General features: G+C 34.3%; 1 protein-coding gene and 1 long non-coding RNA gene across 14 annotated transcripts in view; one reads left to right on the forward strand and one right to left on the reverse strand.

Moving 5' to 3' along the window:
* The window catches only part of Pcdh17 (protocadherin 17), a 93,459-nt gene that overhangs the window by 14,153 nt on the left and 59,976 nt on the right, over positions 1-19,330 (forward strand). The window lies entirely within an intron of this gene.
* On the reverse strand, positions 432-18,797 carry LOC108352949 (uncharacterized). Of its 2 annotated transcripts, XR_005494147.2 has the most exons (8): positions 18,721-18,788; positions 18,255-18,413; positions 14,886-14,979; positions 13,771-13,858; positions 12,126-12,182; positions 7,396-7,490; positions 6,742-6,843; positions 432-2,046 (listed from the first exon to the last, which is right to left on the reverse strand). It is a non-coding gene; the product is annotated as an uncharacterized LOC108352949 (long non-coding RNA). The 2 variants fall into 2 exon arrangements; XR_001841394.3 differs by having other exon boundaries at positions 432-7,490; positions 18,721-18,797.

Raw genomic sequence — 19,330 nt, forward strand, 5'->3', positions numbered from 1 at the left:
AGTTCATCTCTTTTCTCTTAAAGTGGTGGTGCTGCCTAAGCGCTGTTCTTGATGAAAAGCTAAGTGGTCTGCACACAGCTTGTAGATTATTTTAATTCTTTCAAATTTCAACAGTGTTAAATGCCTGGATGAGTGTTTCAGCTACATGATATTAAGATTCAGGTAATTGATCTTGTCTAGGTGGAATAATTGAAGAGGGGTAGCACATCTCAATTTTTATAATTTATACCTGACCTGGTACCTTTCAAACAAGAGCAATAAGAAAGCCTGTGTATTTTTGCTGATATGTTTCACGTTCATAGAGAAAATCGATGTTCAAAGATTGCAGTCTTTATTAGCCTCAAGTTTTCTCAGTATTACTCCATACTATATATAGTTTACATACATACATATGCATATGTATGTAGCATTCAAAGAGACAATGGTGTTGATTGTCATTTATTTAAATTCTTTTTATTCTTTGCTGTGACTTACACAGCATTACAATTATGTCACTCAGTTGTCATATACATTTTATAAAGCTATCTCATCCAATTCTAAGAAATCAATAATTTGCCACAATCATTTTGTTTATGTTTTGAGGCACTTAGATGCAAATACTTCCTTAAGTAATTTTTAATAAGATGAAATAATGGTTGAATCATAAATATCTGGTTCTATTTGTTGAGGTATAGTTTTAAGGCTTATTACATTTGTACATGCTTTTGGTCATGTGATAATATCAACAGAAAATTACACTGCCATTATCAGATATATAAAGAATAAACACACACACATTTGTTCACAAAATTCAAAATCTGTTTTGACTATGTAGGTGCTAATCTAATTCTTGTGCCTATACTAAAAAAAAAAATTATTTTGAGGGCTATCATACTCCCTATTTTCCTACTGTTATTTAACTTATAGTCAAAATCTATGGTTTTGATTCATAATCATGAGTCCAATGAATACATAGTAAAATACTGTTAATATTAAATTAAATTGTTTACTTTTATGCTGTTTTAAAACTTAGGTGCTCTCCATCTGAGTTCTATCTGCAAGGTTCATTCACATCTAAGGATAAAGGGACTTGAAAGAATAAAAGTTGCAAGAAAATTAAATTTTCAAATCATATTAAAAATTAATTCAAGGAATGAGGGGATATTTTGGTGGTAGAATAGTATCACGTCTAAGGGGGAAAAAAAAGCTGTCACGTAGTTCTGCTTAACCAGAGCATGTAGGCTATAAAGGAAAGGAATAATATAAAAAGGAGCATAAATTAGAATTTTTAAATGTTTATGATTTCTCGACATTTTATGGAGAACACAGACACTTCTTGAAAGATTCAATTTAGTGGTGTTCAATACTGAGTGAGGTGAGCCTGCAGACAGTAAACTCTCGCTGCTGACGTTTACGTTCACACTCATCATAAACATTGTGCTTCAAGTCTATAATTTCATTTTGTAACATTGGAGATTTGGAAGAAAGGCCCACTGACAGCCATTCTGCTGAATGCAGAGGATGTAGATATGGTAGATGTGGTAACTGCCTGTTTGGCAGCTTTCTTTGTTTGAAGGGCATTGAAGCAGATATTCTATCAAACATTACTAACCACACCCGGGGCCTGTCATAAACTGTGCATGTTTTACTCATTTCTCTCCTCTCTGCCTTTTCCTTGAGACATTTTACATATACGTGTATGCTTTTTTTTTTTTAAAGACCATTGACAAAGCATCTTCTATATTGGAAGATCCCAAATGATGTTGAGAGTCTTGAAGATTTTGCAAGAGTGCAAGCTTTCAAGCATTTGTGCATCATTTCACAAGATCTCCAACTTAACTTTTCTCATCTGCTTAACAACAGTGAAAGGTTTTTCAAGCGTCTTTCTAATCACTGTAAAGGAACACACCTGTGGTCTTAGTACTTTGAAGTCACAGGCAAGCAGAGCTTGAGATGTAGGCCAGGTTGAATTATACAGTCAGACTTTGTCTCAGGTAGCCAATATTTAGACATGTCCTTCAATGGTACAGCAGGTTCCTACTGTGTCCAAGGCCTGGAGTCCAATCTCTAACACCATGAACAAAAGTAGAGAATAATGAGATAGATGTAAGGAAGCATTGCTTTCACCTTATCCTGAACTCTCAGAAATGCTTTCATTTTTGCCATGTTGGTCTTTTTGTCTGTGAATTTCCAGTGGCAAATATGTGTTAACGTATATATTAAAGTTCCTTGTGTATTTACATCTGCAGGAATGGTTTCTACTTAAAAATCAGATATATGTGGTGACAAACCTTGGTAGTATTTATTGGCAAATTAACTGAATTATGTTTATATCTCGGATTGACATAGTTGGTAATTCAGTGTAGAGAGAGATATTTATTGATTGCATTAAATAGTTTCATGTATTTCTTTTTGAAATTGCACTTAAGTAGACAAGAAAATTTGGACTATTAGTTAAAATAAACAATCCCTCTGTTCTTTTAAATTCTAGAAATGAATATATATATTTTAAAAATACAAAGGTTGATTAATTTATATGAACGAAATGAAAAAGAAGCCTTACAATATGAGTCCTTTCTATCTTTCTGGCAGGCATGTACACTAAAAGATACAGTGAAGACACCCTCTCTCACCTGTCACATCTAAAAATGAAAATTTTATTCACTTTTGGTTTTTAGTAAACTTTTCTGTTTACAGCTATGCATCTTGCAACCAGCCCAGCATTTTCACTTATTGTGCAACCAAAGGAACTTCATTTTAAATTTAGGCAAAAAAAATTATGTATTTTCTTTTACTTGAAATTTCCCATTGAAATTTAGGATGCATAAGTTTGGTTGTTTGTGTTAAATATTCATCACACTACAGCAAAAATGAAATTTCCAAGGAGTTATACATTATTTAGAAATATTGTAGTCTTGGTTGAGAATTTCAGGACGGAGAATAGCATGCTGAGAGGGTGGGAGAAGGAAAGGACCACTGGTTTGGTGTCCCCTGGAAATATGCCGGTTAGGGAAGTGGGGTATCATTTCACTTGGTTAATTGCAATAATCCATCATCTCGTTAGGAAATTAAGGTACATAAAACATGAAACATAGTGCATGAAAGCATTGACCATCCAATCTTTAGCGTCCATTTCGCCCATCTCCTCTCAGGAAATGTCATTAGAAATTTGAGCCCATGACCTTTAGCTTCCATTTTTTGACTAGAGAGTCAAAGCTGGTGTTTTCACACTGAGTGTTTTAAGATAATTTGGTGAGTGCCCTACACTGCACATGTCCAACCTAATTACTCCTTTCTTAAAAATCTAAACTAACATCGAGCTTAACGGGGTGGTGTGTACTTGACAAAGAGTCAACACAGTGGTTCAATTTTGAGTCTGGTGAAGAACATCTGATTTTCTACATCATTAAGGTTTCTATAAACTAGGAGCACTGCCCAAGTTGTGACTGCTACTTTATGACAGGCCTCTGCTTCTCGTTAATTATTCGCAGCCTCCATGGCATCCTAAATTTATGCTTCAAATATCTAACTGCAGTTCAATTGCGTGCTACAGTCCATGGAAAAGAATTGGGCACTTTTTGTCAACAGATGCGTGGTGGCAGAGAGTCATTCCAGAATGCTTTTGTATGTTCACTTAGAAGAGAGGAACATGACGAAATTATGTGCCTAGCATAAGAAGTAAATTATGCAAATTGATGAAGATTTCTTGTCAACATTCATACACTCCTCTGCTCAGTGAAGTTCATGTATCTTGGAAAAGACTCATGATTAGACAGGTGTTTCTTCAGCCCATGAGATCACATTTCTGAAATATTTATATAGTGGCTAGCCAGATGTACACAGTTTAACCTTGTAATCCTATTTCACAGCTTTTCTAAATACTTAGAAACTTGTTAAGTTAGAGGCTGATTGTTTTGGCAGTCTATTCCCATTAATCGGATCCAGATATTCCTTATTTACAAGCCCGCGCTGTTAATATAATCCCAGTATATTAAATCACAGGGAAACAGGAGATTCTATCCAAGGGCTAATTGACATGGAAGCTTTCGCTAAAGCTTTTTTTTAATTTGGTTTTTATTGACTGCATAATATCAAGAAAACACAGTGCAAATGAAAGACATAAATGTTCGGATGCCATGCTACCACCACCTTAGTGTGAAGTAGTTATTGCTTACATATCTTGTTCTCCTACCATAATCTTGATATAAGCCTCATAAGACTAGGCATCTGCTCTTTAAAATATTCCTCTCAGCATCCTCTCAATTGCAAAGCTTACTGTCATTTGACATGTGGAAGTATTTTAAATGCACTCATCTTGTTTTTTTTTTAAATGAATAGAGGCAATGCAGAGTAATGTAATAATGTGTCGTGATTTTCATTATACTTATTTATTGGTTCTGCAATAATGGAAAACAAGCTTATTGTCATGCCTTTAGTTTGAGCTATTACGCACTGTGGCACTCATGCTCCATTCTGTACTTGTGCTATTCTGTCCCCCTCAAGAAAATGGATCCTTAAACTTAATTAGGTTACAGAACGAACTTCATTCGTTTTTGGATTTTTTTTTTCTGTATTAAGTGTACAGCACTTATAAACTGATTGTACTTGAAACAACACATTCACTTGCAGGGCGAGGGAAACCTTATTTTTCAACCTGTAAACGGCAAGTCCCAAATCTCTAGTTTGTAAAAACAGTAAGGAGAGAGTAGACTCTCAAGAATATAACACCTGGTGTTTTATTTCTTTTAGGGAAAATTATATAAATTGTGTTGTATATTTTTTCCTAAAATGTCTAATATACTACTAATAAACTAACAAACTAAACAGGCAAACAGAAAGGACTCAGTGGTTTCTGAACCCCTTGAGAATTGTGAAGAACTGGGGATGAGACAAACACTTACGGCAGTTCAGGCTCCGGCTTTTAGGAGGATGATACATCTGCCCTGCTTAGAATTTCTGCTTCCAGAGCTACACAGCTCAGACTCAGTGACTTGCAGTCTTGCAGGCTTGGGCTCAGCTGCTGTGCCATTGGACCTGGTTCTATAATTGCCCTCAAGGCATGAACCTCCTACATGTGATCCCAGGACTGTGCCCTCCTTCTCTGCCCAGGATTTCATGGAGTTTTTTGTTTGAAAGTTTGTGCATCCAAAGAAATTTTGTTTAGGGAACAAAAAGTTACCCACCACAAAGCCTTTAGATGCAAACTTCATGAGATAATTTTCCATTGTTGGCAGTTTTTAGTCTTCAAGTTTCTCTCTTTAAAACCAAAATTTAACTATGCTCCTTCCACCAAATTTAATGAGAAAATCGTACTGTAAAAATTCTTCTTAAAACACCATACCAAAACTATACTTTGGATATGGTGAGGACTCGTTACATAATTGTTGACTGAAAATAGAACAAGTTTCATTTATATTTTTAATTACCTATAATTTACCAATCAGACACGGTCATTGCTAACCTTTCATTGTATAAACCTGCAATTTATTTTCAATTATAAATATCCACATGACTCAAGTATAAGCAGATTATAATTTTTGTATATATTTTATTGATTCTGCTTATTCTGAACAGGTATTTTTCCTGCTGAGAGAGTAACACATTCTCTATTGAGATGATATAGCAGTCCTTGCTAGGATGAAATGTGTATACATGGCTATTCTTCCAAAGATATAAAATGTAAAGGAGTTTTAGGGATTACTTATGGCCTAATGCAAGGGTTTAGGGGAAGTATTGATTTCTATTTTGATCATGTATATGCATGCAGCTTGTTATTTTTAAATGTGATCTGAACATGTTATAGTAAACTGTCTTTCTCTTACATTCATATGAGTATGGTACAGACGTCTTTGAAGGTTGATAGTGCAGTTAAGTGTTGTCTCTAAGTGGGTAATTCTGTGTAGGTCAGTGGATATAATTCATTTCAACAGTTACACTCTGTAGACAGATTGTTTACATTGACCTTCTATTCCCATGATTCCTGCTTTAAAAAAACCAAACCAAAACAAAACCACAGCTCCTCCATCCATGCAGAAGTGCTTTCTTGTTTTTGACTTACTTTTCTGTTTTCTTGTAGAATCTATCAACATTTTTATGGTGGATACAGCGATTAAAATTAAATATGATCACTCATATTGTAAAACACATGTTTAATATTAACTAGGTACTAAATAAATATTTATGTCTATCATTCTGCTTATTCTTCAAGATGATAAAACAGTTTGGAGCAGTAAACCTCCAGGAAGTAATATCAACACGTGATTCATAAAAAAAACTGATTTTTCCAAATCTTAGCACCATATAAGAAAGAATCAATATTTATATATGATATATTTATAATGATTGAATTAATTTTAGTAAAATAATTTATTGGATTTTAAGTTGTCATTTTATATTCTCTAAGTTATGTTTCCTCCTTTGGTTTTTTTTTTTAAGTAGACATTTTAGGAAATTTGTTTTTTTTAGAATACATTGTTAAATTTGGATTCTAGATATTTCAGATTTTTAAAATTAACAAATTAAATTTTGAAGTGAAAGGATACATGTTTTCTTTAAACACTACTTTTTTCTTTTGAAACAGAGAAGCATTGAGACAATTCAACTCATGACATGTCAATATAATTATAAAACAACTAATATCAGAACATTTGCACAGGGGCTAGGAAATTGCTCAGTGTGCGCAATACTTGCTGCAAAGCCTGTAGACTGAGCTCAGATCCCCAGTACCCAGGAAGCATGCCAGGCATGACATTTAATGCATACCTGAATTTGAGTGCTATTCAGACTGACACAGGATTCCGTTAGTGATTGCTCCCCAGTTAAATCTAGTTGAATCACGGGGCTCTGGGTTCAGTGAATGAACTTCTATGGAAATATGAAGTTGAGAATTATTGAGGAAGACACTTAGGTTAGCAGTCTGGCTTCAACCCACAGACATACACACACTTGCACAAACGTGTATACACACTCCATCAAAAATCAAGGTTAAAAATAAATACAAATGCATACAAGTGCAATTGAAGTCAGCCAATTTATGTATAAATTGAAGTCTGAAAGTTTTGCCTACATCTGTACAGGAAGCTAGCCTGATACAACATTCGGAGTTCTTATGCTACTTACTGTATTATGTTGAAAAGCATATTTGTTCAAAATATCACACGGTGTGGATCATTGGTACTATGAGGTATTACTTTTTAGTTCTTGACCCTCAGATCAATGTGTAGGAAAATTCTTTAAATCATCTGCATACTGTACATTGAACATTTGTCAGAACCTGTGTAGAACACAGGGGCTTGGCTTCTTTCTCTAGCTTGGCCTTGTAGAGTAGAACAATTTCCAAATTAAAAGACTCCCTAAGCCGTCTGTGCTTCTTAACTTAATTAATCACGGGATTTTTTATGATTCTTTTCTTCTTACCCAAACTGTCTCATACATATCCACGTTTTTATTTGTGCTTATTCAACGCATAACCGTTAGAGGAGCAAAGCCGTTGGATACCGCGTAGCCTGGCACTGGAAAAGAAGGAATACTTGATTAACAAATATTATTTGGATAAGACTCATAAGTCCATAAAATACAAATAACAATGATAAATATGAACAACAAATGGAGTACTACAGTAAGTGTAGCACACATAAATGTCACATGTGTCATTAATGACATGTAGGAATTTTAACTCAAAAGAATTTTGATTCACATTGTTTGTAGTGGTCTTCCATCGAGTCCACAGATACTATTTTCCCCATCAAAAAAAGAGAAAAAGATCGTGTTCTTATTGGCCCCATACATCATGAGGTTAGAGGGCAATATTGGACTGGGGTGGGTTGCCTTAAAGTAGTGTGATCACCTTGTCAAGCAGAGAAGAAAACACAGCATCCAAATGACACACCATGGATAGGAGACAGTGGGTTTTTTGAAGTAACAGAGCTAAGAGCAGTATCACTGGGGGAAAAATTACGAAAACCCAGTTACTTACTCTTATCATAAGAGTTCTCCAGAGGAATTTGTAATATACTTCAGGAAGCCGTGTGTATGTATAAGTGCGTTTCATTTTCAGGTGCTCCCTGGTGGTACTGTTTGTGCAGTTTTTAAGTACTTTGGAATTGAACATAAACATGCTACAAATCACCTAACACTGGGCTCCACTTTAAAAAAAATATGAGCAGGTTTTTTTTTCAGTCAAGTGCTTTTCAAATGTATCTACTATGATCAATGCCTATGTGCTACAGAGGGGAAAAAGTGACGTTATTTTTGCTTTTCTAGGTTGTAACCTAATTAAAAATAGTTCAAATAAAGGCATTTCTTATTTCCAAGTACAGAAATAAATGGCAAATGTTTTAATCATGTTGTTAAACGCTGAGCTATAGCTAAGACATGCCTTTCTCTAACAGCTAGATGGTTAACACTTTAAGGTATGTGATTAACAAAGTCTCTAGTAACTGTCATTTCTGAGTAACAAACACAGAGATAGCCATGGGCAGTTTGGGAATAAGGAAAGAGCAAGATTCAAATAGAATTTTCTTTTAGGCAAGGAAAGAATCCTGGGCCAAAGACTCATGTAAGGCAGTAGTGACACAGAACTGTTGGGTTTTTGTTTGTCGTTTGTTTGTTTGTTTTTAGTTATGGGTGTGTAAATAAATTATGCAAAATGAGTTCCAAACAGTTTCCAACAAAGTGAAAATAGCTATGTCCAATTCCAAACTAGCTTTTGAAGGGTCTGAATTACTGTTTCATTAAGTGACTGTCATCTTGTCAGGACAATTCTTTCCTTAGTGGAAGAAATTTCTTAGAATTAAAGTCACCAATCCAAGTAAAATGCACTCACTCTTAGGGTTCAATGTTCAAGTGACACTGTGATAAAGAGGAGAGATACTAATTTACTTTTGTTTCTTAATTAAGAATATCAGCATTAGTGAAGGACCTTTGTTGATTTTAATTTCATATATGACTACCAAACAAAAGGAGACCATTCCTTTTGAGTCATACATATTGCATCTTATATTTACTATTATGCTTCATAGAAATTATATTCTAGTATCTAACTATTCTGTGAATACTTAGCAGTGTTTTCAAATCCGGAGATAATCATCATTTTGTCATATTCCTTTCTGAACAAAAGTCCACTATTACTTGTGTATTTTATCCTCAGTTTCCACAATTTATTTTAAAACTACTCTTTTATTTTAAAACAGGAATCTGACTTTTGGATTGACTTTTTAGAAATTCTAAATTCTGTGTCATATGTGGGACTTTTAAGGCCCATAGGAAATGTTGAGGACTTTAGAACACTCCTAAGTGTTTATTAGCAGTAATAAAATGCATTGAATAATGGTGGGTTGGCTAACTTGTTTATACTTAGTAATAATTGATTCATCATGCCGTGGATAGAAGAAGGACTAAAAATAGTAATCCATACACCAACTCAAATTGAACCCTATCACTTTCTTTTCTTTATTATTTAAGAGTTAAAATGACCTGTAATGGTGAGAACATGAGTTAGTCATTCAAAGTCACAAAGAAAGTAGACTTCTTCCTCTTATTCTTTGCTCTTGCCTACGAAATGCATCCACATCAAAGTAATAATTGACATTGTCTTTTGAATGATAGTTTTGCATTATGAGTCATAAGGCCACTGAAACATATTTAGTAGAAAATCACTACATTCTTAGCACTCTTAACTTCAGTATTGTAACAAAATGAGCTGATGAAATTGGCTCTAGTTTTTAATTTTATTTTTGCTTGAGAATTTTATATAATGATTGGTTAAACATAATGTCTTAAACTTCTCTTGTATCTATAAGGTAAGTACTTATAAGTGCCTGTTTTGTCAGTTTATTTCAGTATAATGTTGTTAAGTAATCATATGTTTAAGCCTCATGGCTGCACTTGGATATTTGGAAATAATATCCAAATATTATAGTCCTTTTGTGGTGCTAGTCAAAGGGAAAAAATCTAATTATTACAATATTTATATATTTGTATATATATTCAGTATTTAAAATAATTTAACATGTAAGTATAGAAAGATAAAAGCCCAGTCACTCTGAAAACTTTCTAGGGAGAATAATAGACCTAATTTGCTTAGTATATAATAATAATTTTAAAGAGCCCTTTAAACCAAGTTCTGTTAAATTCTCATTAACTCATTTCTAAAAATATCGAGATGGTTTATTATTTTCCATTCTGATCTGAGAGAGCCAGCATAGAACTGGGGAGCCATGAAAAGTCCCTGCCAAGTGTCACGGCTTGGAAATGAATTGGGTAGATGACAGGCAAGTCAGTGGCAGTCCCTTAGCAGCAGTTTCTCTGTTTAAAATGAATGTGGACAATAACTCTAGTGTTTCTATGCTGGCAACTGAGATGGACACATAATAATGGTCAATAATACTGTTTCATAGATCCTAATAAATGACAGAGCGCTGCCAAATGTACAAAATTCTCCAAAAACAGGCATCCAAATTCAGTGACATAGGATTTCAAAGCATTTCCACAATGCCTAGGTGAATTGGACTTCTAAAGACAGGGTTGAATCTATAATTTAGTCCATAAAACTGTTTCTGCCACATTCCTTAAAATAAATAAATTCTGATTATAAGGAAATGCATCTATCAGAAAATTCAGTATTCATAGTGGTTATAAGTAAAATAATATTGCTAGCTGACCTCCCTCACATTTCTTTTCCTGTCTCTAGACACTGATATGTAGAAAAGAAGCTGGAAAGAAACATTTTCAAAATTGTAGTGGCTATCTACTGGCAACGTATAAGGTTTGAGGTCCTGAAGGTTCAGTTGCAGAGAACCCAGTTTAGGTATCCCTTCCAGAGGAAATCATCCTCCAGAACTTTTTATAGAGATGGAGAGAAAGCAGGCAGGGAAGAACCCAGTCCCTGGAGACAAAAAGTCTGCCTGAGAGATAACAAAAGGCAGAAAAGAAAGAACTCTGTGCTTGCAGTGCCACCTATGCAGGAACTTAAAAGGAAGAAGATTGGCTTCAGAAGCTGAGTGTATTGAATGGAAATGGAAGTGTTAGAAAAGCAACTGCTAAATATGATTCTATTTCTCTCATAAGACATCCCGTAGTGGCAGATGCTACACCGCTGAAGAGGGGCAAGCATATATAGCATTTAGAGGCATATCGGTGACCCTGGTTCCACAACTCAACGTAGCAAACACTTCCATGGAATAAGTTGCATTTTCTGCATTGTGTCTGTCATTAGAAAACAAAATAGCACTTATCTTATCTTTTAATTATCTCAATTTCTCTCTTGTCAAGGATGATTTCCTTAAAGATTTATAAGTTACATAATTACATTCTGGCACCTTAGTTATTAAAGTTATCAGTGTCATTTATAGAACAGTTAACATTTGCAGAAGATTTTAACATAGCACCATATCACCTCAAAACAGTCGAAGTCATGCTCATTGAGTGTTAGGTGAAATATTTTTATTTACAGGGACTAGCAGTTCCTGTTTTCTTACTTTCATCTCGAGGAACACAGGCTTTTTCTCAACATGACAAGAGTATCCAGTGTTTTATTATTTCTTTTGTAAGAGAACACAAATGTCTAGTATACCATACTTGTATAAAATGTATTATTCCTAAAGCCAGCGATAAATGTAGTTATTGTCATACTTCATGCACTTTAGAAATTCCAAAGCCATAGGTGCTGTCATATAGCTTTATAAGTAGTGGCTTAAAATGCCGTAGCCTACTTCAGCAAAGTAGAAAGAACCAAACCATATATTCTGGTGAAGGCAAAACTATCAGAAGGAAAGTCTGTTTGAAAGGGCTTAAAATGAATTATTTCCCTCTTAACATTCCCTGGTGTTTAGTCTGCTGCAAAAAGAATGCTTGTTAGAGATGTGGAAAGCAGTGCCTTTGAATTAAAGGAAGCATCTAACTTGTTTTGTTTTCAAACCCCTGGCATCGATGTGTACAATCAACCCCAGGTCCCCAGTTCAAGGCAATTTTTCTTTATCCCTGAGTCTGAACCCTGACCATCTAAATTTACTATACCCAGAGCAGGATTTAACAGTGTGTGAGAGCCAGAGGTTTTTAGACAAATGTTTGCCGTGTGCTACCTCAACCCCCAATTAGTTTATGGAGTAAGATGATTCCTTTGTCATGTTTACAACATAAAGACCTACTTCCGCTTTCATTCAGTACTCCCTCCTTCTTCAGAGATGGAAACGGGCAGTCAGCACCTGTGTATGGATCAGAACACAGAAAGCAGTAGAGACGTCAGTCTTTCTCAGTAATCAATAAATAAAACCGAATTCCATTCAATTTGTAGAAGGAGTCTCTATACATACATGCATGGTCATTTTTAAAATTTATACAGAAACACACTTGAACTAGATCAGCTAAAACAATTTCAAAAAAGAAGACTTGAGATGGAGTCTCACTGCTGCATGGAAGGTATACTAAGCAGGACCCTGCAGTATTATTCTAAGAATGGAAACAGGGATCAATGGAGCAAAAGAAACTGCTAAGAAGTCAGCCTGCACAAATATGGCAAATTGAGTTTTGACAAAAATGAAAAATCAATTCAATAGTAAATCAGTGGAAATGAACTATGATCAACACTTCACAGTTTATACACAAACACGCATGCTTGTACACATGTACACAAGTGCCTGCATGCTTGCCTGTGAGTGCCTCTCTCTCTCTCTCTCTCTCTCTCTCTCTCTCTCTCTCTGTCTCTCTCTGTCTCTGTCTCTCTCTCCCCTCCTCTCTCTGTCTGTCTCTGTCTCTCTCTGTCTCTGCCTCTCTCTCTCTCTCTCTCTCTCTGTCTCTGTCTCTGTCTCTGTCTCTCTCTGTCTCTCTCTCCTGTATGTGAATCATAATCAACATTCAAAGAACTAAACTATAAAGGTTTAAAAAAATTGGAAATCAGTTAATGGGTAGAACTTTCACACAAAGCAAGATCCAGAGAAAATTAAAAGCTAAAACTTTGTTAAATTATAATTGTTAGTCTTGCTAATAACAGTTGACAAGATTTAAAGATAGTCTACTCCTTTGGGGAATACTTTATATTACAATAGACTCTCAAAATTAAATGACATGATAACAAAAAGATTGGGACAGTCCATTCATCATATTGCATTAGTGACCTGTACTCCCGTGAAAAATAATACACTCTAATTAACAACAAGGGACTCGTTAATCATTACTACATGCCCACTTTATGAAACAAAACATTTAACAGTAATAATACAATGGATATGCAAGTAATATATTTTAAACTTTTTTGAGACTATAAAAATATATAGCTATTCTGGAGAAAATTTCACTTTCTTATGAGGTTCAATACATATTTTTTAATGTGTTACAATTGTTGCTCCCAGATTTTCCCCTCAAAGATTAATAATATTGTCACAAAAATTTGAGTATGAATATTTATAGAAACTCTCCTCCCCAACTGGAGTCAAGCTAGATATCATGCATGTAAATACAAAGCTAGATGTATGTAAAATGCACATAAGGTTTTGTTTGTGTTGTGAGAAGGGGACAAATTACAGGCATTCATTCTCTTCTTTCCTCAATTTTACCTGAGTTGTCTTGCCATGCTGAAGTATTATTTTTTAGTGATAAATGTACTACTAAAATATTAACTTAGGTTAAACTAAAAAAAAACCCCTCGTTTCCCCAAATAGAAAATCATTTATTCCAATGTAAGATCTCTCAATTATATATAGTATTTAATTATAACAGAGGAGAAATCAAAGCTGTCATGTGTTAAACATTAGTAGTGGAGGTCGGAGAGAACAAGAGGAAATTAGATTGACTCACAGCTTGCTTACTATATACTGCTTGTTGCTTCGGACTCCAGATGCTGAAGAATTCATAGAACTCTGTGTTGCTTCAAATATGCACTTGACTGTATACAAAGTAAAAACCAAATGATAATAGCCGAGGCGTATCTAGTGTAATCATCTGTATATAGTGTTTTCCGAGGCCATTTCTGTCTCCATAGCTCATGATTATACAATTGCACGTTATTTGAGTAAGTATTCTCAGTGCAGAGTGTGTCTTCATTTGTCTTTTGAAAAGATAGTGAGTCAAATACTAAAATCTATGAGGAAAAGTTATATTCATTTGAGTAGAAGACTAATGTGAGACATAAAGATTGATTTAATAATATTGGCAAATCTTCTGAGAGACTCACTTCAAGTTCCAGTAAATGGCAGCACCCATCTTTTTCTTTTAAAAATTTATGGGTTATTCTATTTATTTACATTTCAAATGTTATCCCCCTTCCTGGTTTCCCCTCTGCAAACCTCCATATCCCATCCCTCCTGCCCCCTGTTTCTATGAGGGTGCTCCCCAACCCACGCACCCATTCCCACCTCAGCACCCTGTCATTCCCCTACACCAGGGCATCTAACCTTCACAGGACCAAGGCTCTCTACTCCCATTGATGCCAGAAAAGACCATTCTCTGCTACATATGGTGCTGGAGCCATAGGTCCGACCATGTGTACTCTTTGGTTGGTTGCTTAGTCCCCAGGAGCTCTGTGGGAAATACACAGGGCTAAATGTAGACCACTGGGAACCATCTTAAGAAAGAATACATTGTTCCTGGTGAAAAACACCATAGTAAGTTGTTTCTAATTTTGGAAATAATTTAATAGCATATGTTTAAAGATTTAAAAGATTATTAATGTAAGTGATCATCATTTGAGGTATGTTGTACAAGGATAATATTGTCAAAATAATTTGCAAGCTTGACAGTGGATTCAGGATAATATTGCCTAGAATACATGACTCAAATTTTCCAGAGTAACTTTTGATAATTTTAAATCCTATTTGTAACATGACAATGACTGTATTACTAACAATAACAGTAATTATAACAATAATGAAATTTGTATATGATTTTAAGTTATTCTTTACCCAGTAAAATACCTGTAGGATGAGATAAATGAAGACCCCACCATTACACTGTAGCTTGTAATCAATGTTTAAAAAAATGTCAGGATACTTGTCTTCACATATGCCCCTGCCAAAGAAAAGATGGAAAGATGGATTCTATAGGAAACGTCTCACCATCATGCAAGCAAGCGTTGCTGGAATGAAATCTGTGATTATTGTAATCGCACCCTGGCAATTAAATATAAAACAATATTTGCCATGGTTTATTAGCTATTACACCACCCACTATGAGTTAGACTTTTAGAAGGGGATGATTTTGACATCCCAGAGAGCCCAATCATGTCTAAGAACCTCTTGAGGGAACATAGTTGATATGGATTGGAAAATACTGGTATTTATTAATGTCCTTCCTCTTCTTCTTCTTCTTTTTTTTTTTTACCAAATCAAAGGCTTGTGAACCAAATTCCATCCCTTAGATCAGAGGATAAGTTCATTTCACTAGTACATAGTTATCTCAGATCATAGATTATACAAAAATCCAGCCTTCAACCACCTATGAAAAACAATACCTGAAATTAGAAAAAGAATTTCATAGTTATAATGTACATGGAGAATAAAACTGATATTGGACCAAGAATCAAATAACAAAAACAGCACTGAAAATGACAGATATAATGCAATTTAATAACAACTTTATAAAAGTGTAAAAAATTAAAAAGGAATGCAAAAAGCATAATGAAACTGAGATTCTACATAAATTTTCATCCCTACCTCCCATTTCACACCCGAAGGAGAAAAACACATACAAAGAGAATTCAGTGGCATATTATAAAGTGATTTTTCATGTTAAAAATCCTCTCAGTTGGTAACTGGAGAGATCACTCAGTAGTTCAATAAACTAGTTGCTCTTGCAGAGGAGTCAGATTTGGTATCCAATACCCATGTCGTGACTCATAACCATCTGTAACTCCGGTTTCAGGGATGACAGTGCTCTCTTTTGACCTCTATAGCCACCAGGTATGAACAGGGTACATATCCACACATGTAGGAAAACACTCACATACATAATGTGATGCAAACACATGAGAAGGATTCCTATTATAGATGTTTGCTTGTTTGTCCATATAGACCTGGGATTCAGATCATCGCACTTTATCCATTTACATGTTGTATGTCATGTATTCATTTTACATGCCTTTCTGAACTTGGTAGGTCTTCTATTACAGTGATGAATAGGAAATTAGGTCTCCTTGCCTGGGAGAAAACCTTGCAAGCTCTCAACATTTTATATGCGTGTATATATATAACAATGGTATTTTCATATGCCATATCCACATTACAATTACAGCATATACTTGTGACTTCATTATTTTATTGCAATACATTTGTATTTTTATAAATTTATATTATGATATAATTATATATTTGTTCATTCATATATTCATAAAATTATTATTAATTTGACAATATATTATATTTTCATGATTGTACAATTAATGCAATTGAACAATTTACTTCATATTTACTGAAAATTTCTAGAGTTGATGTGGATAATTTGGAATTTTCAGAATTTCCATTTATTCTATTGAGATAACATAAAATCTTGTTTCCCTACTTTTATGATCTACATAATGTCCACATCTAAAATCATGTAAATGGCATAGCATAGTTACTTCACAAACAGGGTTTACTCATTTTATCCAATAGGATTTAGTCTGACTGCATGCATTTTTTAGTCTTCTCAGTTATATTTTGATTTAACTTATGATTTGTGCTTCATAATGTTACTAGTTTAATAATGTCTCAGAAAGTGGTATATCTTTGGAATAGCTCTTATTCACTGTTGACGATAAAAATATTTGTGTTGGCTAATGCAATGTGCTTTGGTGCGTATTGGCGATGAACTAAAGGAAGAGTATCATTAATGAAGAATATTATATTCCGCAAAACTTAATCAACCTAAGTGTTTGCTTGCTTTGGTGTGTTGGTCTGTTTGCTTGTGCCAAAAAGAAAGGATTTACAAATGTTTATTATCTCTAACAAATAAAATAACCATAACACAACAAAACAAAAACAAAAGGAGTATATCACATTCAGTTTTGTGTTAGTTCAGATCCCTTTTGTTCTGAGAAAATACATCTACTCTGCAGAAAGATAGAGTTGTAACAGTATGAACCCACATTTTATTCTTCTCCAAGATGTAAAGCTTAAGCATCATGCCCGTACAAAGTAAAACTCAAATGTTAAAATACAGTCCTGTAACTTATAACCTTCTATAGCTAGGTTTAATAAATGATGATGCACATACTTTTGAATTTCTCTTTTAATTTTTCTTTTCCACAAAACTAGTATTTTTTTTAGTTGAATAATGTTGAATGAATTTTTGAACATCCCCGAGCACAGCTGATGAGAATTTTGCTGTCTATATTAAAACTGTATACTTCTTTGAGTGAATTAGTTGGGTGTTTATAAAAAGCCAAATGGCTACTGTGTACTAATTACACAGAATCTATCCAGTCTCTTGCTTTCCAAGCAACTTTAATCAATAAGCATGGAAATTGTTCTTAAACATGGACACTGTGTTACTGATAAGATCATAAGCTTTTATATTTGCAGTTTTTAAAGCTCTGGGATCACAACCCCTACATTCTTTCTTCCTTGTTTCTTTACACTCCCTCTGTCTTCCTCTTTCTTGGATATTTTTGTTTCTGTATTTCTTTTCTCTGTATTTTTCTCAAGTTTGACCCTCTGCTTTTAACTTTCTTCTTGTTCTTGCCAAATAACATTTTCTCTCCCTTTCCTTTGTTTCTCTACCTTCCTATAAACAATTGTAGGTAACAGTAATGATGTGTGGTTCACAGTTATGAATGTATGTATTTACGAACACATATTCTTTTATAATCCTTTATTCGGAGGGAGAATGTAACTTACTAATATGCGTGAATTTCCAGAAACTGTTCTTAGGATGAGAGGAGAAAAGTTTCTTCATTCTTCCTCATATGCCCCACTGAACACAACACATGAAAGTTCACCTAATGTATACCATTGTAAATACTATTTACAGTGATCCTAATGTTTTCTAACTATTTTCCAACTTTCCTTTTCTCTTTGACTTTCCTGCTAACACTCTGTACTCTATTTTCCCTGATCTTGTACAAAATATTTATATGTGGCTTTTTCCTAGCAGTAATAAAGAACTTGATACAGACTTTTCACTATGGTACAAGATAGGGTTTATCAAGTTTGTAGAATTGCAAAGTTTGTAGATACTTTTAAAATTAGCCAGGACTTTTGTAACAATGTGACATCTATTTAGTTTGGCAATTTTCATTTTACTTGTAGTCAAAGTTTTCCTTGAAGTTGTTTGTTTGTCATTATGGGAATAAAAAGAAGCAGCTTTACCTAATTCAGGTTGAGGCACATGACAATGCTTCACTGAATCCAGGCTCAGGTACAGGATGATGAAGATACAGGCTACCAACTGTTAAATATAATTAGGGTGAAACTTGAATTCATACTGCTCAGTGCACCTTGCATATGTCTTGGAAATGGTCATTGCATCTAAAAAAAAGACAAAAAGTATACAGATTAAGAAAATTTTGTTTCTTCATCACCTCAGACTTGTAATAGGCAAGGAGATTTATATAATATTTCCATTATTTTTCAATTTACTTTTTCAATGTATTTTCAATATATTTCAATATTTCAAAACACTTTCATTATTCTCCTGAACCCATATTTATTTTTTCTAGCAATACTTCACAAAGTCAAATAAATGTAATTATTACATAGAAAGAAAAAAATCCCTACTGTTTTAAACTAGCCTTACTTTTAAAGAAAGCACATATTTCACTGCAATAAGCCTTACCTTGGCCTGCTTGTTCCATGGGTCCCATGCTCTGTGTGTCTGATACTTGTATGCTGGATGGTCTGTACTGCCCCATTGCTGCTCCAGTGCCTAATAGCGTGATATGAAGAAATGCAGAAAACAGGAGAAGCATTGTCACCAAGTCAGCTGCACGAAGAAGTAACGTGTGTGAATGTACAGTATAGGGAGATCTATGAAAGATCCAGTCTATTTCTCCCAAAAGACTCTGTTCCATGATACAAGGAGAATTCAGTTCTTGTTGGCAGAACTCCATGTCAGTTTGGAAGCAGTAAAAACGACAAGGCTAGCTTTTCAATGTCTTTACTCTTAATACTTAAGTAACTATTAAAAATTTTATTTCGCTCTGTGTTAAAGCCCCAGAAAGCAATACCCACTTCCATTAGGCTGTTTGATTGTAGGTTTTATAGTTAGAGTATAGTTGAGATTGAATTAAGAGTGAATCCAACCATTTATGATTTGCTTATATCTATCTCTTCCTAGTAAAATTTTGAGGAAAGACCATCTTTTAATGAAGTAAATGACTTTACATGATGTGATATGAGGAAGGGCATAGAATTCCAGCAGATGATAAAATTATGTATAAAAATGA

Source organism: Rattus norvegicus, chromosome 15, assembly GCF_036323735.1.
Source record: "Rattus norvegicus strain BN/NHsdMcwi chromosome 15, GRCr8, whole genome shotgun sequence".
In the NCBI taxonomy this organism is placed as follows: domain Eukaryota; kingdom Metazoa; phylum Chordata; class Mammalia; order Rodentia; family Muridae; genus Rattus; species Rattus norvegicus.